At 40.7% G+C, this 26,877-nt stretch overlaps 1 long non-coding RNA gene across 1 annotated transcript; it reads right to left on the reverse strand.

Annotated features, from left to right (window-relative positions):
• Positions 1–203: 203 nt before the first annotated feature.
• LOC142407394 (uncharacterized) lies at positions 204–25,327 on the reverse strand. Its single transcript, XR_012774930.1, has 3 exons — positions 25,272–25,327; positions 19,585–19,673; positions 204–294 (listed from the first exon to the last, which is right to left on the reverse strand). It is a non-coding gene; the product is annotated as an uncharacterized LOC142407394 (long non-coding RNA).
• Between the last annotated feature and the right edge of the window lie 1,550 nt (positions 25,328–26,877).

Raw genomic sequence — 26,877 nt, forward strand, 5'->3', positions numbered from 1 at the left:
TCCTCTCCTCGCCAGCGAGGAAATTAGTTGAGCGGCAGCCTCAGGACCCCACAGATTTTACAGGTTATGCTCAGTACCCCTCACGCTTACTGTAAGTTCTTGGTGACCCGCTGATACTGCATGTGCCTCAGTCATGCAAGCTTTTGTCTGACGGCTTGCAGTAGACAACAGATCTTCATTAGGAAGTATCTACATCATTTTAATTAATTAATACACATGTATGCATAAGAAGTTTGGTATTTCAATAGCTGACATTTCACTATGAAGCCACATCTTCCTCCAGGCAAAACAGACCTATACAAATAGTAACAACAATCTTAAATACGTTCTAAATTAAATTATGACTGTCATGTTTCATTATAAATTAATTTATGACTGTTTGCTTAAGCACTCATCTTCGTTTCATTCAGAGCATAGTAATTTTTAACATGAGCAGAGCAATCAGTGAGCTTAAGTTTAAATGTAAATGGAATTCCTGTCTGTCCCCATACCTGAGTATTTTTATTCCGTAGGTATTGACATATTTCACTATGAGTGATGTCACTCGCTAAAATCCAAGGATTATCTTTTTCAAGTAAAACCTGTGGTGGATTTTTTTTTTCCGTTTAGAAAAGGCAGATATGATCAGGTAAAGGATCTGTTCTTCATTATTCTCCTTATCTGTATCTAAAATTATGTGTTGTGGAATATACATACATTCACACCCTTCCAGTTCACGCTGGTGAGGGATCATGTTTAAAGCATTTGAGAAATTTAGTAATATTGGGTTTTTTATTGTGTTAGTTGTGTCAGGTTTTCAGAGATGCCAGCATCCAGCAGCTCTTCAAATTTTGTCCTATAAGGCACAATTAATCTTGAGGCTGCAGTTCAGGAATAGCAATGTAATCTTATACTATGTGTACCACTTATTACATCTAGACCTTTATACCCAGAGGAATAACATAGATGAATTCATTGATTATATCTTTTTAAGCCTAAAAAGAGCTACAATTTGTCAGGAAAGAATAGCTGGAAGCAACAGATAGTGACCTAAATAGTAGAATTCCAAAGATAAAATAGAAGAAAATGAACACAAATGCTTCATTGTTTGAGAGCTGTATTGTCTGCAACACACTCCAGTGAATCCAGTGTTTGTGGAAGAGGCCAAGGCAGATATAATCTGTGGAGCTAAAAATGACAGCCTGAGTAAGTAGCCATCAAAGATGAAGCTAGGAAGACTCTGGCAATTGTGCTGTAAATCATAACTGCAATATTTGTTCAAAGCTCCGGTTACTACGCATGCTGGTGTTTTTGTCAGAATAGTCAGAAAAGTCCTGCCTCATAAAACGCTTAAGGATATCTAATGTACTGTTCTTGTGGAACTAAATATAAATTTCTGTGACTATTGCCTGGGTGTAATGTCAGTATGGTAGCTGGCAAACCATTAAGGGCCTGATTCTACTCTTGCAGCAATTTCCTTAAAGCACTGGAGGTAATGGAGTGACTCAGGCGAATAAAGAATCAAGCCCATGCATTTCATTATTGTAAGTAGTTCTTGTCTTTAGCACATAAATCTAGTAAAACAGCATTGCATTTATCAGAAATTGTTATTGTTTATGTGCATTTTCAAAGTTTTTTGGGAAAAAGCTTGCATTTACGCATACCTTTTAAAAGCTGCAGTTAACAGCTTTCACCTCGAACAATGTAGTTAACAGAGGCGAGGAGAGGACTACAGGATTTATAGATTTCCTTTTTAATGAGGTTGTCTGCTCTTTGCAGCTTGTCCTCGCTAAAGGAAAAACTTCATTCAGGTTTTAACCCTGGAAAATTAGGACCCATGTAGACATCAGAATGAAGCTTTGCATGCACTGCCACGCTCTCCTTGAACAAAAGATGTCCAAATGAAATATTATATTCTAACCGAGCATAGGAATTTAGGTTTGGGGTATTTTTTTTTTTTCGGCTGAGCAGGGTGGGATTTCTTACATACCTAAAGCTGAGCACATGCTGGGCATGTTTTGCAGAATCGTGGCTGTAGGGCCAAGTGTCTAAGGTTATTTAAACACCTGGGGAAGTTACTCAGGGCGACTCAGATTGGTGATTCACAGTAGTATGAAAAAGAGCTTGATGAATAGTTGGTTTTGAATATCCCATTGGATACTTAGCTGCACCTTTGGGTGTTAAGAGACCTGCAAAAAGCTGAACCTTGATGCCAAAAAAAATGGACATAATGAGAGAAAGAAAAATGTGTTCTTCAAGGCTTGCATAACAGTTTGGAAACATTTTAGTAGATGAAGTGTTAACACTTCTTTCACCAATAATGACTTGCAAAGGACTCTTTTTTTAAATTAGCTCTCATGCTCTACAGCAAAAACCTGAAATATATGCTTAGAAATACGACAAATTTGAATTCCTGTCTTCCTGGTTGCTTCTTATAGGCTACACTGTACCTGGATAGGGCCAGATGTTTTTGTAAGCTCTAATGCTGTAAATGAAGACAACATTAACCCTAATAACTATTTTGTTATTGAACTTGAATAGGTGTTAGTGATGAAAAAATGAAACTGAATTTTATAGAATGACTATGTTTTCCATATCACTTGCTCAATTTTCAGCATGCTGACTTGTGTGACTTCCATGTAAGCCACTCATCAGAAGGGGCGGTCAAACCAGCAAAGGCTTCAATTTCCAACATAAGACATCAGAAGATCCCAGAAGATTTTCTGTTTGTTTTTAATGCCAGATTTCCAACCAATAGTAAGAAAGGAAAAGAAAGCTATGCTCTTTTACGGGCTGGGGGCAAAGTCTCACAGACTCATTTTCCCTACAATTTTCTCCCAGGTCACAAAGGCTGGCCTGGGCCCTTGACAGAAGACACTGCCATCCAAATCTCATACAAGCTTTTTTGAAATTCCTCAGGGCTTTTTTCCTCTCCATCCCTTGGTAACTGTAATCCCTCAGTGTCTGATGTGGTTGTTAAGCGTGCTCTGTAGATCACACTAGGAAGCATGTCCTATTAAGGCTTCCACAACAACCAGACTCCTGGTCCTTTATGGGAGATTGGAGCTATCTACTATGTTTCAAATTTACTTTTAGTTAGATCTTTAACTCAGATGTTTTCTAAGGCGTAAGGCATCCACCCCTGACATTTATGGATCCCAAATTTGACGTGTTAAAGCTGTACAATCTGTAATCTGTGGAGGGGAATAGTTGGACTGCTTCTAAAGGAGGTGTGCAGGGTGAGTGAGAACAGCGAGTTCATATATGCTATACAGTGATCTATGTATGTGAAATTTCTGAAAGGCTCCACATCACCGATGAAAAATTTCTAGAGATTAGAAAAGTTTGAATACACTGCATTACAGCGTCAAGCCTTGACAATATAACACATTAAAAAGAGCCTGCCCAAGTGACAGTTTTCTAATAGATAACCATAGAGATATGAAGAAAAGTTGGAGGACAGCCTGTAGAAAGAGTTATGGAGGTGAGTGGAAAGAAATTTGAAGATGGTTTAAGATAATGTCAATCAGTGTAGACCAGATAAAGACAGACCCTTTTTCATTTTCTTGAGAAAGTTTGAGGCACCAACGAAACTACATAAAACACCTGCTAGTTATAAAAATGTCAAACAAGCATACATTTGGGAAATGGAGAGATTCAAACATTCAAGAAAGGGCGAGAGAGATTCTTGGAAGACATGTCAGCTATATTTGTCATCTCAGCAATTTGCCTGTCCGTGTTCCAGAAAAAACACAAGTAGTTTTGAGAGCGCTGAAAGTAATCAAGCCTGATTTCCTCCAGACTAATTAATGGAGTTTCTAAAAGATGCAAGTTCCAATTGAACCTTTTTTGGTTGAGTCCCATAGCATGAGAATCCAGCGTGGATTCTCTAGGGACTGATAAGAATGAATGCACACCTGAGCTCTTCTGCAGATACAGGGACTTTTTGAGACTTTCTCCTCCATCATCCCACTCAGTTTCGTCAAACTTATGAAAAATAGCATTATTTTTTAGACTCCCTAAAGATCTGACCCTTCTCTCCCCCAGTCTACTCAGTGAAATTTCCCCATCCTTTTAATTTAATGGTAGTGTTGTACCACATATGAGAAAAGATTACATCCACCCTCCAAACCTGCCTAATTTTTGTTATTCACAGGAAGTCTTGTGCTTTGCTAATTAATAAGTAATTTGATGTTATTTCTGACCTAGGAATGAGAGAAGATGGGGGAGGGCCTAAGACTTTCATTCCTTGACAAGCCTTATGTGGGACCCTGTGCTTTTCTCCATGTTGTTGGTATCAGCAGCTACCTTGCTGCTGATAGAGGCCACTGCCAGTCTGCTTGCTCGTAACAGCTAAAACCACCAGTCCTGCCCTGTTATATATATGTATGAATATTTTAATTAATTTTCTATACAAGGATATTTATCAGCTAAAATCAAGAAGTAAATCTATTTTAAAATGAAGCTAGCTTCAATATTTACTGCAACTTAATGACAACTTTAGACAAGAATTTAATTACACAGAGTCAGCATACCATATATATTGTAGGGATGTACCATGGGACTTATTTTAAAGCGTAATTTAGAGTATAACTTTTAGACTGCTCCTCAATATGAACTTAAATCAAAATATTTCCACTGATGGAGCACATTCTTCAAAACTGATTACAAAAGTAGCCACAGTACTAATGGAGGCTTACTGTAATTTTATGTGTTATGGTATAAATGACTTGCAAGAACACTCTTGGGAAGTTGTACTGTAATTTAATATCTTTAAAGCTAAAAACTGCTAGGGAAATATTTTTTCATGGGGACCTACTTTTTCCCCTTCGTGTTACCCAGAAATACATCTTTCTGTAGGACAGTTTTGTATCCCTTGCAATTCATGTACCACGTCCAGAAAATACATTGAAATGTCATGCTGTGCTTTGCAGAACCAGCCTCCCCTGAGGAGGAGGACAACAGACGAGGACTCAGGAGACCGAGCTTTTCCTTCCTCCTAGTCACTGCTGGCTTTGTGCATGCTGGTCTCAAGGAGGTTTACAAAGGCCAGTAATGGTTTCCTTGTTCACCATTACCCTGTTTTTTGCTGGCACCTCTCATGGTGTTGTGGGGAGAGGGAGGTGTTCTGAAATGTCTGTATTTCAGGGCCTTGCTGTGAAAATGCCACACAACCTTTGTGGCACAGCTGCATCCCACCACGGGGAGATGTGAATTACCTCTGTGAATACACAGAAACTAGCTGCGTTTAACAGTCTACCCATACAACTAAATTCTTATTTCCACTGGCCGTATTTTACTGCCATGAGTAAGAACGGTTGCTCTGTGACAGTACCTTAGGCCTTTGCCTACATAAGGCTGCTGTTCAACTGTTTAACAAACTTATTTCAATAAAACAGTGGCTGACACCATTCCCTGACTAAACAATTTCTAGAAGAAAAAGTAGGTAAGTCAGCACTACACTCTTGGGTAGATGAGGAGCTAGGTTTATTCCAGGACGTAACTGCTTAAAGACGCAGACACAAATGAAATGGGCTATGCCAAAGCACAAATGGATTTTTTCACTACCTAATTATCCTGTGTGGCAACTTTTTAGTGGACATTATTTGTAGATCTTCATTTAGGTAAAAATAGCTATATTGCAGATCACTATGGCACCATTCTATTGTAAGGTTATGCCAGGCATATGCTCAAGGATGTTTCTACTTTATAGACAGGCATGCTATCTCCTAACTGCTCCAAAGGCATCTAAAGAAAGATTTATACCCACACAGTGCCGTAACAGCTCCACAGGAACTCTAACTAGCCACGAGTAAATAAGGCCCATAACCAAAAATGCTGAGCAGCACCTCAGCTGGTGTAAATTGTCACAGCTCCTCTGTGGAGCTGGGGACACTTTACCCAACCAGAGGATTTGTTCCTCTGAATGCGCAGAAAGTCGACCTCCAATACATAAAATGTCCTTGCACAGCAGGAACGCGCAAACTTTCTTTTGAGCTCAGTGGGAAACTTGTGATTTCTCACTCCAGCCCCACAGGCGTGCTTCACCTTTTATTGGTCAAGATGGGTATTTGCAATGGTCCACTGGGTACTGGAGAGATGCCTTTTTAAGTTCCTTTCTAAGTTATATTCTAAATACGTCTGGAAAAATTTACTTGCAGCTGGAATTGCACTGGGTAAGCCACACAGCTTTTCAGTGCTCTTAGATAAATTCAGTACTGCACGGCCATCCACTGCTGCGCCGAAGGGCTCATGAGGCTTGATTAGCCCTGATGGGTTCAGAGGCCAGGAATTTGCAGTAATTAACTCGCACTCAAGCAGAATCATATAAAGCTATCCAAATCAATTTTGTGACGGGGAAGGCAGGACTAGGCCCTGGCTGCCAAGGCTGTTGTCGGCACACAGACAGCCATGGTAAAGAAGAGAAGACTTTGTGCCACAGAGCCACAGTGGAGGGACGGTGGTCACCTTCAGATTTTCTAGACTGCGGAGAAGCCTGGAACTGAGTCGGAGGTCAAAGCTGGCTCAGAACTGAAGGGTTTCCAAAGGAAAACCTTTCCTATCACACTCTGTAAGAAAAATGGATCAGCACAATACATGGGTTACAGGACAAGAAAGGTGACATGGGTTGGTCATGCAGTGACCCCCAGCATTTAATTTAATCTGGTTTCCTGTAGTGGAGGAGTTTTGGTCACCATAAAGGTTGTGGCATGTGGATACATGAAAGTAGGCTGGAGATCTAGATCTGGTTCCTTCCGTTCATTTTTCTGTAGCTCTCACCACTTAAAACCTTCAGCTCTAGACCTTGTTCAAACTATATCATGGTCCTGATGCAAAAGGAGAGTCATTCACAGGACACAGGATATATTGATCTGACCTGAAGTTCATAAAATCAAGGGCAGTCCTGCATGAACTGGAAAATGACTCACTTGTCTGCAGCACATCCGGACTCTTGAGTCAAGGCCTACACAGCCTCTAGATCATGATACTAAAGAATGCAGCGTTTTTAGTAAGGGCACTGTGTGGCATTATATACCCTCCCAGTATCACAGGAATATTTCTAACAATCTCACTTAATGGTCCACACAGAGAAGTATTTTGTTATTTCTGTCCTACGGAGTTTAGCTATCACGCTCCTCCAGCACTCCTTTTAGCTTGGCTGCGGGAACTTCACAGAATAAAATAAAAACCTATGCAAAAAATTCACCCTGCTCTGTAAAACTCACTGAGATAACCTCGTTCTAACAACTCCTACATAGCTTTAGCCATAAAAACTCACTCAGTAAAGCTTAAAGTTTGTGTAGCAATGCTTTCCGAGTCACAACAAGTAATTGTGTGTACCAACAACTCTCTAACTTTTAATGGAAGTCTTTCAAAACAGTAGCCAGTGTGCTTCAATGTAAGATAATAGGAGTTGTACAACTAGCAACTCCTGCTTTCAGCTTTGCTCCAGGCTTCCAGGTATTCACTGTTTTCATCTTTTTTTTTTCCCCTAAATACAATTATTTAATTTCTCAGTATAGTGATTATTCTACATTCTTACAACAATGTATTGTAGCACACTGAGCACCTTCCATGCTTTGCAAATACAAGTTCCAATCACTTATCTCTACCATCTCCACAGGCTCCAGGTAACATGGTGGACATTAACTGACTTCACTAGGCCTGGGCCTGGGCATGAGAGAAGAGATTACATTAACGGCGCTCTGGCCAGTATCACAGTTTTTGTCTTCTAGTGCATTAAAGCCTCTGCTTGACTGAGAGAAAGGGATAGCTGAAAGTTTAGAGGTGAGTTTTAATGAAAGATTTCAGGAAGCAAAAGAAAAAATTGCTCATGGATGACAGCAAAAAAAAGCTTCCTTGTCTATGGAGCGGCACAGCAGAAAGTGCAAAGAGAGGAAAAAGGTGACGGAGGAAATCTGTAAAAGAGAAGAATAGGAGAAGCAGATGGCTAAATGGAGTGGAAGATAAATGGCAATAGAACTTCAAGCAATAGATTTCACAGGGGTTTTTTTAATGGCTTGAATTTCTTATAGCAGGTAGTAGAAAATCAAGGAAACTGCCAGCTGGTGGAGACAAGGTGGCATTGGCAAGCAGCATTTTAGATGGAAGGGAGGAAGCAGGGAGATCTTGTAGACATTGTCCATCAAGAACAGAGATGATCATAATATTTTTAGCTTGTGTTGATGAAAAAAATCATGATTGCCATCATGATAGGGAAGACAACCAATGGCAGGAGAAAGGACAAGATGGGAGACGAGATGGTCTAGGAGACAGCCCAGGAGACAGCAAGTGTAACAGAACTGATAGAGCAGATGAGGATCTGAAAATCAGGAAGAAGTGGTAAATAACTGGCCTGAAGAAGTCAAGCCAATACTGAAGTGGCAGCTGGATGTGCCACAGTGCAGATAGTTATAAAAGTCTGGACAAGAGCATTACTGGCAGAGAAGGAGAGTGGCTGGCAGAGAAGGGCAAGTGCATTGAGGATTCTCACACAGATACCTCTGTGAGGCAACGGGGTGACCAGGTGGGAAAGGGAGGCACAAAAAAAATAAAGGAGCTGTCAGCAAGGGTGCATCTCCAAAGCAAATCAGGAATATGAGAAAGAGAGAATTTCACAAGCCAAGTGTTGGGAGGGAGAGATCAGGAAAGAGAAGGGTGAAGATTGTCCTCAGATGGAGCCAAGTACAGGAGCTGGAGAAGCCTGTCTGTTAAAAATCAGAGACAACAGAGAAAAGAGAAGCTACTTAAGACAGTGGGAACAAAAAGCAACTTCTGAGAATGTGGAGACAAATGGCATGAGGAAATCAGTGGGTTGTTAAAAAGGCAGACTGAATTGAACACAAAGTAGCAAGAGCATGCTTGAAGGCAGAGGTCTACAACACGGTGAGTGGTTAAAAATAGACAAGAACAGAAGAAGAATTGAGAGATAACAGAAGACAGAAAACTTGCACTGGACTGGAAAGACATTATGATCAAGTATGAAGAGAAGTAAGGGAGCTGGGGTTTGGGGAGGACAGTACAAGAGGAAGCTGGAGGTCTTACCTAGACGTATTCACTCTGTCCTTTAAGAAGAGGACTAGATCCTGGCAGGGGAAGGATGAAGGTTAGCAGAAAAACACATCTTATTAGTCATGAGCAAACACAGAGGGTTTGAAGCTCCCAGTCCAGTATGAACATCTGTATGAGAGGCAGTTCAGTCTCTGGAACAAGTCCTGACCCTATTAAAGTCAATGACAAAACTCCTGTTGCCTTCAACAGAGCCAAAATTTCACCTTGTGTCTATGGTCATTCCACTGAGACTTCCAACATGAATGCCAATTAGTGCCAGTTTCAAAGGTGATATTCGTGACACGGATACGCACTCCACTGGGAGATGAGCTAAGATTATCAAATTGAGTTTGCACAGACCAGTAAAGGTAAGTGTGACATTCCCTGTCCTAACAATTGACAGAGGCAAATAGATACACACAGAAATAGCTGATTTTTTGAATACTTACAAAGCACGCTAAAAATGTCATTGTCATTGATTTAAAGAAAACTAACTAAATAAAAGGAATTAGTGTGTGTGGCAGGTCTAAATGAATCAATTTGTATGTTAAAAGCCATGCATAAAATAATGTTTAATTAAAAAAAAAGGGGGGGGACCCTTTAAAGGGTAAATTGTCTCATATTTTAAATTGAATTAATACAAAAAAATGACCTGAGGATAGTGGATTACTGCTTAGAGGCTTTCAGATGCTAGACTTATGCGACAGCCACTATTAGCACATTCAGATTAATAGTTCAACAGTAATTGGAATATTAAACAGAACATGTCATTTTGATTTCGTAAAATATGCGTCTGAGTATTTTACTTTATACTGGGTTGATCTGAGATCTACGTAGACTGGATACCACAGTACTCAAAACAGTTACTTTTTTTTTTTAATTTGCATGTTGATGTTCTACATGCCCAGATCAAAACCCATGCAGTCAATGTACAATTTAATACACAGTATCAATTAAATCTCCTGGTAACAGTGAACCCTTCCCACTTTATAAGCCTCTGCAATACACCAATTTTACAAGTAACTCTATGGTGAGTCAGACCTGTGGTTTCCAATACTACTATCCCATTTATGAGTGTAAATCTGGGCTAATCCAGTGCAGATAGCCTTGCTGTTGTGTTTTGCCTGAGTTTTATGTAGATCAGAATCTCTCCTGATGCGACTGATTCCAATTCTCCACTCTGCTCTATTATTTTCATATAACCATTTAATCTACACTGTTTAGACCGGTATAATAATGGCTTAGAGGGGTAAGGGAAAACCACAATAATATACAAACTACAATAATATATGCTGGGTAGCAGGTAAGGCACATTTCAGCCCCTAAGAGATTCCTCTTCAAGGCAAATCTGTATCTCATTCTAAGCCAGGTTCTGAATAAATACGTGATCATATCAGGAAGTCACCACATGGCTTATCGTATGCGCATGTACAGACGCAGACATCGCCTCTGAGCAGCTGACAGTATGCTCAGTTCAGAGGAGACGGAGGCTGGCATAGCAGAAGGTTGCAAATCCAGCCTGAAAGTGCACTGGCAGCTCTGCATGTGGAAGCTTGCACATCACCTGCTCGCATTGTACCTAGCCCTAGGAAATGCACTACATCTTTTCATGTTATACATGCCAAATTCATCAGCAGCTTTAAAACAGAGAAAGAAAGACACGGATTGGTTTTTAACTGTTCCCATTTATGTATGATAAAAGAAAAATTAGAAAAATAATACAGTGTAAACTCACTGCTCTTCTGCCACTGTGTGGAATAAGGCTTGCTCAACACCTCAGTACCTTTAAAGTGTGAGCCTGTTAGATGAGCAACCCCAGCTGAAACAAAATGAGTAATCAGGCTTTCTCAACCTGCATCACACTGCCCAGATTGGCTCTGCTTTTGCTCAGCATGCAGCTCTCCCCTGATTTCAACTGCAGTCTTGTGCGAAGATCACAGGTAGAATAAAACTGGCTTGATACCATACCAGCGTCAAAGACAAGGGGCGCAATCCCAAGATGCTGAACACTACCTACCCCAATGCTTGAAGCCAGGCTCTGAATGACCAGACCAACGGTGGAGGACGAAAGCTGAGAAACTTAACAGTTTTTCATCCTAAAGCTGTGGACTAGACGGGTTTTTCTTATGGAGTCACTGATTTGTCCATTCCAGAAGAGGAGAAGAGGGGGGGTGCTATGTGTGTATGTGTCGAGTTAGGAGAGAGAGGTTTAATTAATCTTAAATGCCTTTACAATTCAAGAATTGTAGCCCTGGATCAGTTCCTGTGCTAACATGATTAGCAAATATTGACTTTTGAGTACAATAATAATGTGTCATCTGAAACCCTTGATAAGTAACTTAAGTACTTCCTTAGCTTGCATCTTATTAAATTAGATAAGGTACCGTTGAGACGCATTACACAAAGCCATTGAAATGAGAAATCAGACCTAAAGATTTTAGCATTGATTAAGGAAAGTCAAAAGTTACAATAAAGATGAAACTCTGTGGCCCACATTCTGATCTCCATCCATCGCTGTGAGTAAGATTGCCTTGCTCTAGGATTTATACTGATGCTAGCGAGCTAATCAAAATTTGTTTCAGTATTTACTAACATGGATGTGTTTTCTTCAGAGTTCTTCGGTGGAGGGTGAAGTCACTTTTTTCCAGTTTTGCAATACCATAATTCTCATAGTTGTAACAGGGGTAAACATTCACTATTTGTGACTTTTTGACATGCAATCCATCATTTGATTATGTATGATGACCATATAATGTCAGTTTTATGGAAGGTTAACTGGCATAGGTTTTGAGCTTTTGAAGTTAATATAAGGGAGAAAAAGAAAGGCGTCACACTTGTGTGCCTGTGAATATGGTAAGTATAACATGCTCAAATCTGTTCATAAGGTTTAGTTTAAAAATGTGTACAGCAACTCAACCAAGAAAGGAGTTAAAAGATGTGATACTCCTCAGATGCAACCTGACAAATCTTACTTTATTGATTAGTTTTCAAAGGCAGTGCAGTGAGAGCACTACACTTACAATAGACTTTGGAATGAGTTGGAGGGGGGGAGAAAAAAGCTCCAAATGCCATCAAAGCAAATGGTCTGTGAATGTTGCTTCAAAGCTAGTCATTAGTTGCCAGGGTATTTTGCCACAAAGCTTGTAAAGAGGTTTTCCTGGAGGGGAAGGTATGACAAAATGCACTTCTTGGCAAGATGACTTCTGCTTAAATAGCAGGACACATTAATTCTTGCTTGATACATAAAATTAATTAGAGGATTAACATCCTTTATGAAATTTTGCCAGAGATTTTTTCCTTTTTACCAGGAATAGACCCCAGGCCTTTTCTGTACTCTAATGAAATTGCAAATTGACTTGTGTTCAAATGATGCTTGACTAAAATGAATAATTAAAAATGTATTGCTAACAATGAGATGGGTCAGCTGATCTTTTCAAGGATTAATTAGTTTCAAGAACCATCCTTCTTATGTAACACAGCAAAGGCCAATGCCAGCACACCTTTTTTTCATGCAGTAGTTCCCCTTGAAGTCAATGGACCCATTCAACTCCCAATTATCCAAGGTTTTATTCCAGATTCATCTGTTTAGAGTGGGGTTTCCTCTATGGCAACTCAGAGAGGAGCTACACCTGAAGGAGCTGAGCTGTTATTCTATCTACAATTCAACGAGCCCAGTTCCTCTCTTTGTTAGGGTCTGATCCAAAACCAAGCTGAACTGGCAAGAGTCTCCTGCTTGTCTTCATTAGGCTCTGCATCAAGGCCAGAAAAGTGCGTTACTGTAAAACCCAAATATCTCTACAGAGACGAACAATGTAACATCGGCGTAAGATCTCTGTGACTGCAAAAGGAATCAGGATTAAATTTGCCATAGGTCAACAACTGGATAAATGGAGAAAAGCTAAGACTAAAGGGAATAAGGAAGTCTGTGTGCATGCTTGTCCATGAAATATGTTGGGATTTGCTACTCTCCAACATGAATAAGGAGGTTCAGGATCTAGGAAAGATGACTCAACATAAATTTTTCAGAAGCAGGTCAGGAATCTAATTCTCAGATTTTTCAAAAGTTTAAAGTATTTAATTTCCAAAAGCACCCATGCGCAGTTACTTACTTTCCATTTTCACAGGTGCCTTGAAAAATCCCACTGAATGCCTAGCTGTTTCTTTACACGCCTTTGAAAATTGGCTCTAAGTCCTCATTTTCAAAAGTGACTTGCATACTGTGGCATCTAACTCTGGCTGAACGCCATGCAAAGCAACATTTGGAGGTTAAGAGCAAAAAGCTAGAAAAACCACCCTACTACTGCGATTCTTATCCCTTCTGGTATTTGAGTTAGTTCATTTAGGGCTGATGTGGGTATATGTGCACAGTGCTGCCCTATGCTGTGTAGAAATTTTCTCGGGTACTTTGAAAACGTAATCTTTAGCTTCACGTAAGGAGAGATTTACAGAGGCATAAAGGTGCAAAGGGAGCTGGTGATTAGAGTCGAGGACCCAACTGGTAACTTGCTGCTGAAAATCTCTTTCATTGATCTTTCACTTTTAAAATATGAAATGTCTGAGTTACTTCCCTAGTGTGTGCAAATAAGCATGTTTCACTTTTTAAATTCCTTAATCACCTCGTGTGTTTGTAAAAGGTCCCTTTCTGCAATGAGAATTTTAAAAAAGGAAACCTAACATTCAATTTCAGTGTTTTCTCAGAACACTTTCTAATTCTCCAAACACTTATTTCTACTTGCATGTTTCTGAGTTCCTGCCTCTGATGGATTTTTCAGATGTGTTTTATGTTGTGTTATGATGTTTCTAATTTGGGTGATGAAAGGTTAAAAGATACGCCTGTATGAAATTACCCAGTGGCTCTTGTGAACTAACATCATATCTTATTGAGTATGATCACTCTGTCATTTGCTTTGGCTGCAGCAAAGCTTTCAGATACAGTAGGAATAAGTTGGGATCCCCAGAGCCTACTGTAGAATATGAAGGGGGGCAAAATGACATAGTTTCCTTGCCTAAGACTTGCTAGCCATGTGTAAAGAGACGATGCTCTGGAAAATGTTGTTTTTCTTTGGCTGCCCTTTAGTCAGATCTTCTCACTGCTGGCATTGTGCAGAGTCAGCTTAAAAGGTGTATTTAGCATTGAGGGATTCGGTAAATACTGCTTTATTGTGCTTCGTACTCCCTACAGGGCATTCTGAAGAGATGAATAATAAGTGTGAACAGGAAGAGCAAGTTTCCAGTCCTGTCAAATTAATTAGAGCAGTGTAGAATGAAGTGAGGTTTGCCGTTAGGTAGCTTGAAAACAGGCAAAGGGAATCACTCGGGCATATACAAAAATGTTACCCCACTTCTATTATTATTGTTTTCTTTTGAATTAGATATAAAATGTAGCTATGTTTTGTTACCCACAACAAAACCTCTCTCAAATACTAGGCATATAAATAAAATAAGCTGGATATGCAGAGCTATCCCCCTGCTGTGGCAAAAGCAAAACTTGCCAAGCAATGACGCTGCCCTTATAGCTGCTGTTCAAGAAGTGTCTCCTTACAGTTTTAAGGGAATTAGCGACACCCAAGCTCAGTGTCATTTAATTCCGTAAAGATGTTTTAGAGCTTGACTCAGCTCCCAGCTGTAAAACAGCCCCTCTGATTTGCCAGCCGCCTGCTTCAGAATTTTCTGAGACTTGCATTTTTCCCTATAGCAGCCCAAAAAAGCCATTCTTGGTGTCGTACTTGGGCTCTAGTTTGTGTCTTTTCCTAAGTCTTTTCAGACAGCCATCAACATAGGAGGTAAAAAAGGGTCTGATCCAAATCCCGCTTGAGTCAGTGGAAAAGATTCCTGCTGAATGAAGTGAGGGCTGGATAAGATCAGTAGACCCTATTTTTTCACTCCCTGCCTAGACAGGAGTGATCTCTATTGTGCATTTCCAAGCTCTGGTATGAAATGACTCAAACTCTGAGGCTACTGCTTCTCCTGAAAACTACTCCCCAGACTAAACAGATCATCTGATAAGAAAATTATTCCCCCCTTTATCACAACCTACCCTCCTTACTTCATTCCCCTGGAAAGCCTTAATTTTTATTCTCCCACAGTTGTGTTTTCACATTTCAAGTTATAATTAAGCGTGTATCGTATTCCTCCTGCACTTTGCATTTCTACATATTTAGGTGCCTTCATACTTCCTTCTAACTAAGCCCTTCCAATTCTTTGAGCATTTTATGACTCTTCTGTGAATTCTCTCCAATACATAAACCTTCTTTCTCTCACTTGCCTGCATGTGGTGTCTAGAGATGTGAACTGCTTTACCGTGGTATACTACAGCAGCTATCCCCACCCAGAAGAATATTTGGGTGGGATTCATTTGATCCCTGGCACTAGTCACCCTAGACTACCTTTCAGCTGATAGGGAAAAAAAGACAGTTCCAGGGCCTAATTTACGTCATCCTAAAGCAGAGGTTTAAAACAGGTCAGACTGTGTCCTAAAGTGCCTGTTTCTCTACGGGAAACTTATAAGGGAGTCTAGAAGGACTGGTGTGGCTGTGAAGACATCTCCCATCACATGATGTGAGTCACGCCCTTGGAAATGTGCAACTGGAAACAGTGGCTTTGAAAGCGAACAAATGCCATGTCTAACAAAATAAAGCTGTTTTGAAAAACTTGTTCCGCTAACTTCTTATCCAGGGAGGCAAAAAAAATTAAGCATTTTTATAACCTTGGAAGCTCCCGCTTTGATGTTTTTAGAATGGAAAGTTGTGGTTGTTGCTGCTGTTTGTGTTGAAAAGTGTTACAATGAAGATGCACCAGATTTCTAAAATGAATTAACAAAAAATTATGCTGAAACATGAATGAAATGTTTCAGCGTTCCCTGCATCTCATTTTCAGTTTAGCCTTAGGTTTCTTTTCCTAATTTTGGTTCATAGAGAATTTCAAACTTCTTATGCTCAGCCTGCTTCGGAACAAAATCACACCTTAAATTTGGGATTTCCAGCTAAATTGGGATAAGAGAGTTAGCTCCTGCTCCATTCTGTTCTTCATACACAGCCTTCCTCAATCTGTGTTTTTGTTTCTCTCTTTTACTCTTAGTAGAATACAGGAATACTCACTTCCAATTTTTCTCCACTTGTCCTCTTTTTCTGAAGCTGCAGTTTAGATGTCACTGTTGGCCTCTGATAAGCACAGCTTGTTCTACAGCTCTCCATGTACCGTACTTGACCGCGGGGGTGTGGGGAGGAACACAGAAGGTCAGGGAGAAAAATCTCATCCTTACACTTTTCGGTCCAAAATTCATCTGATGTGAATCAGCACTGCTCAGCTGACTAGTGCTTTGTGCCTCTGAAGAGCTCAGAGCTCACCATGATACGTGCCTGTGCCATATAAAGCCAAGGAGAAGGCATATCACTGAGTGCTCTCTCCTTTTTAGGGGGGGTGCAGTGGCATGGGAGTCAAAAATGTCAGCTCATTGAAAGAAAACATGATGAAGAGTGCTTCAAAAACCGTGACATTCCTGCAAGCAGGCTGTTACCACTGATTTTCTTTCAGCTCCCTAACTTCAATTTTTGGCAGCTGCTTTAGAGCAGCCAAGGAACTCCTGCTCTAGGATCTACAGAGGGAAGACGGTCCACAAAGGGAACGGTTTCGGCACTGGGGACAATAAGAGGTCTGGGGCCTGAGACTTCGAGGCAGACACTCCCTTCTCTTTTTGAGAGAGTTTCAGAATGCTTTGGTTTTCATTCCAATTTGGAAAAAACCAGACATTTTACAATTGCAAAACCCTCCATAAAACTGAACGATCTTTCTCCCCACAGCTCCATCTGAAACAGATGGAAATTTCTTTAGTGAAGTGACCACTTAATTAAAAATATCTTATACCAAATTAATACCATTTCAGCAGGTACTGGGAAGACAAGTGAAGATTGTCCAACCTTCTCCAGGTGTCTAAGACAACTATCTATTGCTTTTTAAGGTGCCTAGCAGCTGGTAAGTAATTTAAACGATGCTTGTCAGCTCCCAAATAGAAGAAATAAATGAACACAAAAGAGCAAGATTTCAATTAAAGTTCATCATGTAAAACAGGCCTCATGCCTTCCCTGACCACAGAGATTAGCTTTTGTGTCTGGAATTGCATTTCATAAACCTCCTCCCTCGACATGGAACATCTGCTCCCTTTAGGACTATTGTTTTACACCCATAAATAAAACATAAAATTACATTTTTGTCACTCTTCAGGCCAGATCTTCAGCTGGCATAAATCAATGGCAAGCAGTCAACCTCAGCAGAGCTCTGCTGACTTAAACCAAATGAGGATCTGGCCCTTGACGCTTTGGTGCTGAAGAAAATAATGGGTCTGGGCAGAGTGTGTGGGACATTGTTTATCAGTGAATGTGTGTGAAACTACGTGGAGCAAGTAACCATAAAGCATGATTGATCTCTCCAGCATATTTTAACACTTTTTTTTCAGCGTTTACTGAAACCTTTTAGGTAGTGCAGTCTTCTCAGATATCATTTTATGTTTGAAAAGCTTTCTAACTCATAATGAAAAGTTACGCGTCGCTCCAATGAACCTCTAGCTTCAATTACTTGCTGTGCAAATGGTTGGCCTGCATTTTGACCAATGTTTATGGTGCTTGGCAATTTTTCAGTAGCTACTTTACCCTGATATGATTAATTTCTTGCATAATACGAGGTTTTGCATGTGTGGAGCTGAAATAATCCTACTAGGCAGAAGAGAAATAAAAGAGCTTGTGTGTTTCAGCTTTAAAAACATTTGAAACATAACATCACAATTTTAAGCGTGCCAATGATAATACAAGTTAGCCATGGATGAAGACGACCACAAGAGACATGAAGTTTCTGATGGGATTCAGCAGCATGAAAGTCATTACTTGGCTAGTAAGGTCAGCACACTAGATAATAGCTGGGCAGCCCCAGAAGCAGGGAACCAAGAGACAAACCTGGAGCTCATCGTACGTGACTGCATCAGGAGAAGTAAGAACGGCTGCCAGTACCCATTTGCTTTCTTGAATGCCAAATCCTTCTCTACCTGCTAGTCTCCCTTTGCACCAGAAGTTTTAACATGTATTAACTACCCTGAAGTAAATGGAGGTAGAACTTGAACAAACAAATCTTCATTTTAAAATATGTTTGGCTTTAAGCACCTCAGAAATCTCACTGGTGGCATGCTGGAAAGCTAGGTTTGTGCTTTAGCTTCTTTAGATCAGACTTGACAGTAGGTGACTGGATAGCGACATTTGTATCTATGCAACCCTAAAAGACAAGGATTGCTGACAGCTTTTTTTTGAAAGGATTTGAGGAGAACAAGAAACCAAACCCTCACTGCATTCTAAAGCAGAAAGACACTTCCATGGGACCTGGCACTCAGTCCTCTTTGGGCTCTGTAAAATGAGCAATATGGAGCATTATCACACAAGCTGTCTGCCTGCTTCTGCCATACCAATAGATACATCTGCTCTGATTCAGTTCATCATTTAGTGTCTTAATGCAGGCACATCCTCTTCATTGATTTAAGCTAAAATATTGTGCTTTAAACTCAAGAGGCTCTTAGGTGGGCACGTGATCCCACGTGCTGATTCACAGGGAAAGTTATCATCAGCAGAAGTTGCGAAGCAGATCGGTGGAGGTGGTAACCTCTTAAACCACCTTTGAAAGAAGCCCTCAGGTGCCTTCAAAGTCCCAACCTCCATATTTTTACTTAATACAATCACACACTTGTCACCTTAATAGAAAGTACGTCTACATTGCAAATTCCAGTATAGCGAAGAGGTACTCAGTCTAGCTATAAATGAGCTAGCCATAAATGAGCCTGCTTTCTGGCAGGATAAATTAGCCCATATGGAGCTAACACTGCCAAAAAGCAGGGTAAATTAGTCCTCTTGGTGTTCTCTGCTGTCTCGTCTTGACTGCGTCCAGTATCCACAACGGTTCGTTTACAGCTAGCTTGGGCATTTCTACATCGTCATGTGGACATACTCAGAGCAATATTGTTATTACTGCTGTAACATCTACAAGAGCACAGGAACTGAGCCTAATGGGGGTTAGTTACCTTCTACCTTTGCCTTTTAGCTCAGCGCAGAGGGGCCGAGTCAGAGGTCAGCACTGCAGCATGACCTCACTGAATTCAGCAGTTATTTCTGCTTACGTGAATGTACACAAATTAAATGGTCATCTTGGGTGATAATGAATACTGAGTCATCTGGAACCCAAGAAATTACGTTATGGCCACAAAGATATGCTACAGACAAGCATTTGATGCCGAGACTTTTGTGAGATTTTTGCTTTTTAACTTTTTTAAGCCAGCCTTTTGTAACACTTTCTGTTTAAAATAAAGTAAACAGGTGATATATGTGGGATTAGGTGACCTACTGTGGGTAACTCAGCCACTGTGGTCCTTCAAGTTCTAAACAGACTGAATCAGCAGCATTACTTAGGTTTTAACATTCTTTTTTAATATCTAAAGACTATGTTTTCGTGGATCTCAAACACTTTGAATGGTTTTGAATGAAAAAAAATGCATTAAAAAACTTAAACATGGTAGAAAATTACCTGAATTAGCTGAATTCAAAACGGGTCCTGGGTATCTGAAGCAACATCTATCCCTGAAATCTGAAGTGATGTAGAACTTCATGAGGCACCTACGCGGACAAAAGAAATGGAAAATTGAGCAAAGATCAATCTATACTTAAAACTTTCAGATACATTGATAGGTATGAAACTGCTCAGTATAGATACACTACCACTGCCAGGGAAGTGCTTAAGGCAGGATGGCTTATTTCAGTTAGGTGAAGTAAAATAAGCTACGCTAATAAAAGCCGCACCAGTATATCTGCATCTGATAATTAGCACTTACACTGGCACAGCTATCTGGCAAAAAATCACATCCAATTTAATGCACACATGCCAGCAAGACCTCTAACACCGATTCCAAATATGTCATGTTAACAGAGTTCTATAGGTTTCAGAAATTAATTTCATCCCGTAGTGCATAATTTTACAACCAGATAGTACAACACATGAAAATACACTTCGAATCGCTGGTTGACTTATGTGGTCTTCCTCGGTACCACGAAGAGTAAAGAAGACAACTTTAAAATGCCCCAGTGCTATCCAGTTTCCCACTCAGCGTTCTGCCTTGTCTAGACTTCGCAGCAAAATGGGGTAGAGCAATCAGCATGTGATGAAATCTCCTTGAAAATGTGAATGCAGCCCTTTCTTTTTCTGTATTTACTTATAGATCAGTGTACCCCTGAAGAACTATAAACAGCTGAGAGCAAAAAATAAAGGGACCTCTGAAAAGTTTTATGTCCTCCAAACTATAAATGTCAGGTGGCAATACTAGGCAGTTTATTTTTCTGTAGAAATATATAAATTTTTTTTTTCCACAAAAATATTTTCTCTGAAAAAAAAAAGCTAGCTCGTCACTGGCAATTTTATGAAATACATATATAAATTTGCAGCGGTACTGATGAATGCCTTTAATAAGTTGAGTTGACAATTTTTTTTTTCTCCTGCCCAAAAGAAAATAATGTGTATATTAAGAAGTGCTTGCATTTTTAGTTTTTGGTGTTTGGGATTTTTTTTTCAGATAGTAGAGTGCTAGTGAAAAGGATCAGCTAGCAGTAATGCGCCCAGGGATCTGTATAAAAATCCAGATAAGGCAAAATTTTGGTATAGCAGCAAAGAACCACAATGGACTGGGTAACTTCAGGAACAGCATTTGCCAGACCAAGCATTACATTTTTAGCGAGCTTAGGGTCAGCGTGCGATGTGAAGCGATGGAGTTGAGCACGTGCGCATGGCCGGGGGGCAAGGGGCACACACAACATTTTCCAAAGGTGGGATTCCTCACTACTGTGCTTTCCCTCCCCAATTAAGGGTTGAAATGAGCCACTGGAATCTACTGTATATCCTGGGGAAATGAACGCCCTGGCTGCTTTCCAACTCGTATTTCCCTCTTTCTACAGCAAACAAACAATAGGCCAAGTAGGATGTTGCATGTCGCCCTGGAAAAAAAAAAAGTGAAGTATTGATAAACTGAGATTAATTTCTACAAAAATGTTTATATCAAGTGCATATGCTTTGCCTCTTGGCCATTATGGAAATGTCAGGGGTTTAATTGGCAGCTGTGAATAGCAGCACCTGCAAACAGCTCAGGGCTTGTTCCTGTGGTCTGGCAACATTCTTACTTCATGCTTTAAATAAAGGCTTACTCACTGAGACAGAAATAACTGACAGTGGATGATTGATGATTGCCCATCACGCAATGGCTGACATCTACCATTCACTGAATCCATTTACAATTTCACTTCCAGATTTCATTAACAGGGCCGTGACATCTAGGAACGGGATTGATACAGATGGCAGCTCAGTTACAGAGTTCAGCTGATGCTGAGCGTATGTTAAGCATGGAAAACAGATTACTATGAGCTCCAATCTATCTCATGTGGTACATTTTGGAAACCCTATCTGTTTACTCCAGGTAACCTTTTATAGTTCTATTTCTCCTGCCTAGTTTCAAATCAGATAGCAATTTTCCATAGTGGAGAATTTATAGTGCCATTTGCAGTGTGCGCTTATAAAATACTTACTTCCGTGAAATATTAGGACAAGATTTTGGCATTCTAAAGGTTCCCTTTTTGCTTAAGAAGGAAACAAAAAATGTGAGCACATAAAATCCGTTACTTCCCTCACACAAATATCCTCTTCTGAGCAAAACAAATGGCTCACTCCCCACCACACACCTGCGTAGGTCTCAAACCCCAGTGACCATGGAGCTCAGAGGCAAAGAGAGAAGTTTCCAGCTAGAGGGACCAGTCCCGCTTCGCTCAAAACTCCCGCTGACCTCTGCCTGAGATGGGACACGGCATCCTGCAAATCCTTGTTTTTATCTCGAGCTCATCAGGTTTGGCACAGGCTGTTCTTCAGGAAGGCTGAGGCTCAAAATGTAATTTTCCATTTTCATTAAGAAGCTGGGCCAAATATCAGATCTGAAGATAGTTTTCAAACCCCAGAAAGTCTGGAGCTGCTCAGACACAGGATTTCAAGTTGGCTCACGATTAGCGTGGGGGACGCTTCTAAAATTCAGAGCCACCTTCAGATCGAGGGTTTAGGCTTGCACACCTTTCCTTTGGTGTTTGTGTGGACGTCAGTACAGGAGCAGCAGCAAGCGGTGATATTCACCCTAAGCAGCTCTTGACTCTTTAAGGAGTACCAAGAAATGTGAAGGGCCACCCCTGAACTAAAATACTATTCTGCAGAAGAAAACATTCACAACTCATAATCACCTATTCCATGCAAACAACCATAACCGAGCCTCAAAGGAGGAGAGAAGAAATAAGCAGGGTAAAAACTAGGTGTAACATCTCATCTGAGTGAGTAAGGGTGACACTAAATGGGTCGATGCATCTGCTCTGTACAGCTCAGCTGCTGAAAAAGTGCACGATGTGCAAGAGGTTTTTCCGCCATTATTAGATTGTGCTTTTGCTTTTCTAGCTCAGTTTGTGAAGTTTTCAGGCCTTGTCACTGAGACCTCTCTGGGAACGCACCTCTTTTGGGTAGGTGCTGGAGCAAAGTCTGAAAGCAGGTGGGCAACCAGGGCTCGCAGGGCAGCTGCCAGAAGCTTCAAGGACACATCGGCCCACGACCTGTAGCAAGCTTTCAAAACCATGCAGCAGAGCCTTTCAAAACCATGCAGCAGAGCCCTTTCTCAGCTGCTCTACCCCCTTTTTCCCTTATTGAAGTCCATGTAGCTTCACCCTCTCCTACTTTGCTGTCGGTAGGGTCTTCTGAAACCCAGATTTGTTACTTCTATTCTTACAGCCAAAAGATCATGCAGTGGAAACTGGTGTTAATGCGGTTCTTCAGCAGGTGCAGAGATAGCCAGTTTCCAGAAAGACACTTGTAATGGCTTTCCAGAAACAGCTCTGCTTCATGTCAAACTTGCTGCGCCAAATCCAGTCTTTCCGTATTTCAAGCAACTTTGTACACTTAAGCCACTACTTCGATCTCTGTACATAATTGCATGCAGTCTTTCTTGTAAAAAAAATTCAGTGGTTCTTTTCTTTATTATGATTATTTAAAGCAATTAAAGATTATCACCCACAAACTCTAGAATTAGCATTGTGCAAATATTTATACAGAAGCTAAAGCTAAGACTTTTCCCCCTTTCTAGGTGAAATGTGGAAGATTCATTCCAGAAAAAACAAATACATGGTCCAGTTTAACTAAAGACAGCATGAAAAGTCTTCCTTTCTACTTCATTTAAAAAAACTGTGATGCTCTTTGTAAAGAAAACACCCTTCTTTTCTGTGTACCTTCTCATACATCTGCCATCACTGATGGTAACAGATGACAGTACAGAGGTTTTCCAAGAAATTCGCCTGAAGTTGCAAAAAGTACTTTTCTGTAATATGGTTACATTCAACGATGCAAAAAGGATTTTTAAAACTTGTCAAAGATACATGAAAAATGCAGCAACTGTAACAGAAACAGTTACTCCCTGCTATGGAAATGAGGACCTGTATGCACAGGTTTAAACAGGGCTTTAAAAAGCTAACTTTAGGCACCCCTTTTTTATTCCTGCTTCTGTAATTTTGATCCAGCCGAATGGATCTGCACTGAATTTTCTGCTGTCTAGCACACAGCTGGAGGTAGTGAAATATTTTTTTGCTATTCTTTCTAAATATCCCGTAAAAAGCACACTAAGGAGCTACTTCAGCCTGGCACTCAGGCGGGTGGTCAATGCCACCTCCCCGCCGCAAAGCCTGGAAGCAGCACTTTAAAGTAAGGCGTGTGCCCTGGTGTTCTGTTGAGCAGGGGCCCAAAAATATGATAGATGCACCCTAAAGTCAAGAGGAATAGGATTCCACCCCAATTTTAGATGTTCAAGTGCAGGCAGCCAGCTCTGAGCTAGACATTGTGGCATGCTCTATAGCAAGTGGACAGAAATAAGTACTCGTAGCTTGTGAATCATCTGCTGCTATGGTAGGCATCTAAAACTGGTCAAGTTAGCCGTGAGCTCCACGTGCCTGTTTCCTACCGTTGACTAGATGCAATGTTCAAACAACTGGCTTAGACGTAGACATCTACTTCACTGCCATCTACAATGACACGAGACACATCCCATCCGTAATAAAACCAAATCTCTAGAGAAACCTTACTCATGCCCCAGGAGTGGAGAAGTTACAAGTCTACAGATCCTTCTTTTTTTTCTTTCTAACTCCTGCATGATCCTGCTTTGTCAGTTTTCTGGCAGGAAAGAGATGAAACAGGAGAGTCAATACATTAAATAGTATTGGGAGGATCTCTGCTTCTGCCTCGTAGTTAGGTGTAACCTGAGGATGCTGCAGTGTGGCTTGTAAAGACAGAGAACGCTACGTCCAGCAAGAAAAAGCTCAACTTGTGGGTGCAGTGAAGTACCGTCCCAGAGTTTTGCCATTCAACAGGACATGGGCTGCCTTCGATGTGGTTCAAAGCTTTGAGGCAGACCAGCAATAAAGGCAGTTCGAGCTAACCTGCTGGCTTGGCACCGAGGCAGAGCAGGGAGCACACACTGCCTCTCTGCTGCTGATGGAGCTCCTGAGTACAATAATCTCCAGGACATGAGTGATGAAGAACAGCTTGGGATAGTAATATTTGCTACTAGCCTAGCTAGCTCCCTGACAAAATGCCTTAGCATACTCTCAGGCATTTTGGTTCTTTGCGACTCCAGTGTATTCTTGTCCCCAAATGTCCCTTACAACCCTAGGATAACGGGGGAGAGACAGATGCCTCCACCAGCACATGCCAAGGACTCCACTTACGCCCTTAATTATTGCCTACTTTGACTTTCTCTCCAGAGGCATCAACTTTCCTGAACTGAATATATGCTAGCCAGAGGAGATTTTTGTGCTTAAAATTAAGTGCCTAAATCCATGAATGTGAATTTGGGACAAACATACTCCCAGGGCTACTTCTGAAGGTAAAACCTTCAATGATTTTGATACACTCGGATCCTGCAAAAATGGGCACCGTGGGGAAGTCTATTAAAAAAAAAAGAAAAAAGCCCAAACTTATTTTACACCGAGATGGATGATACGTAATAAAGCTGTAGCCAATGGCAAGCATGCGAAAGGACTGTTCAACAAACTGCTTTTTTGGCTACACGTCATCCACCTGGTGCTCTCAGTTAGGCAGGGATTCGGTATAAAGGTGGTATAGGGTTAGGTAATAAAAGATCAAATCAAAATGCTTACGTGGAAGGGAGAGGTGTAAAGGTCAGGCCTGCCACACTCACTGTGTCGCTTCGTGGTTTCTGAGCTCTTCATTTTGCAATCAGTACATTCCTGCAGCATAATGGGGAATCTGGCACAAAGCTCTACACAATACGTTTCTTTATGATTACCTAGCAAAATGCTGCGTTTCCAGAGCCAAAGAGCACCTATAATTTCCACTGAAGTCAGTAGAAGCTTTGGGTATTACTTTGAATCCCTGACAGTAGGCTTTTTTAAATTTTCCATTTTAATTGTTTCAAAACTTTGAGAGCTAACTGAAAACAGTATAAAACCATGCAAAATAAATGGCAGTGTAAATTGTGCAAAAAAAATTTATTAATAGATATTGGCTAAGGTGCTACTTTTCAGACAGTGTCTCCAGTTGCATCAAGAGTTCCAACTGGCAATTACAATTGTTTTCAGGTCTGTCCCTTATTTTCCTTTAAATAACAATGCATCCATATTTAACATAACAAAACACAATGTGATCCAAGGTAACCTTGTAGAAATAAAAATGTGCTTTGGATCAGATCCTTGTTATTATATGGATGGTGAACATTTGATCTGTATTTATTGCACTTGGACTGAAGTGCGCAGACGAGTAAGTGTCCTCAGTTGGGCAGTTAGCAGATCTTTATTTATAATTTATAAATAAGGACTATGTTCCCATGAACAATGGCTCGGTGCAGCCTACTAACCATCGCCCTTGTGTCACTCCACTCAAATAACCCCCTTCCCTTTTCTGCATGGCTGTGGTTGAATTCTTAACAGGGTTACCCTGTCTCATATCTCAAAGGCACATGGTATGGCACTCAATTGTTATTTTGAAATGAAGGAGAAAATTGTTTTCGCAGACACCGGAAAATATCAGGGATATGTCAACTCCGTTTGGGATGTCCCAGGAAAAAACCCATCTCCCCTAAGAGGGGGAAAAAAAGACAGAGAAGAGCAGAGAATTTGTATTTACACCACTCAGCCTTGTAAAATAAGGAGTATCTTCCCCAATTCAGAAAATTTAACCCTGGTTTGTTTCTAGGATAACATTTTTCTTGAAAGGAAAGGAAGCCATTCCGCCTCCTCACGTCCCAGCTTCTGTTTACACAGACTTATTGTGCAACTCATCCATGCTGTTGATCCTCTTACACTCTGAATCATGACATTTGCTTGGACCATTACGATAAAACCTCATTCATTTCTGGCAGATAAAATCTCTGTTTTCCATGCATGAGGGCAGACAACACAGTAATGAAAATACAGGTCCAAGAGCAAAACACTCACAAGTTCTTCAGGGCAACAAGTTGAAAAGGCAGAAAAGCGTGTGAGAAGTGAAAAAGGGGCCACCAAACGGGTGTAAATAAAATTCTGCTGCAAGGCCTTATTTCACTGCCAAGAAGGTGTAAAGAGGCCTCAGTATTAATGAGAATCAAGCCCCGAGGCAGAGAAGACAAATGTTGGCTCATAGCCCACAGATAAATTAATGGCAGATAGCGGAGCAGGGCCTACGATTCACCCCAACAGCATAACTCAACTGATTTTAACACAACCATATACCCCAAGAATTCGATCCCAAGGGCAGCAGCCCTTTACA

This window comes from Mycteria americana, chromosome 3, assembly GCF_035582795.1.
Source record: "Mycteria americana isolate JAX WOST 10 ecotype Jacksonville Zoo and Gardens chromosome 3, USCA_MyAme_1.0, whole genome shotgun sequence".
NCBI lineage: Eukaryota > Metazoa > Chordata > Aves > Ciconiiformes > Ciconiidae > Mycteria > Mycteria americana.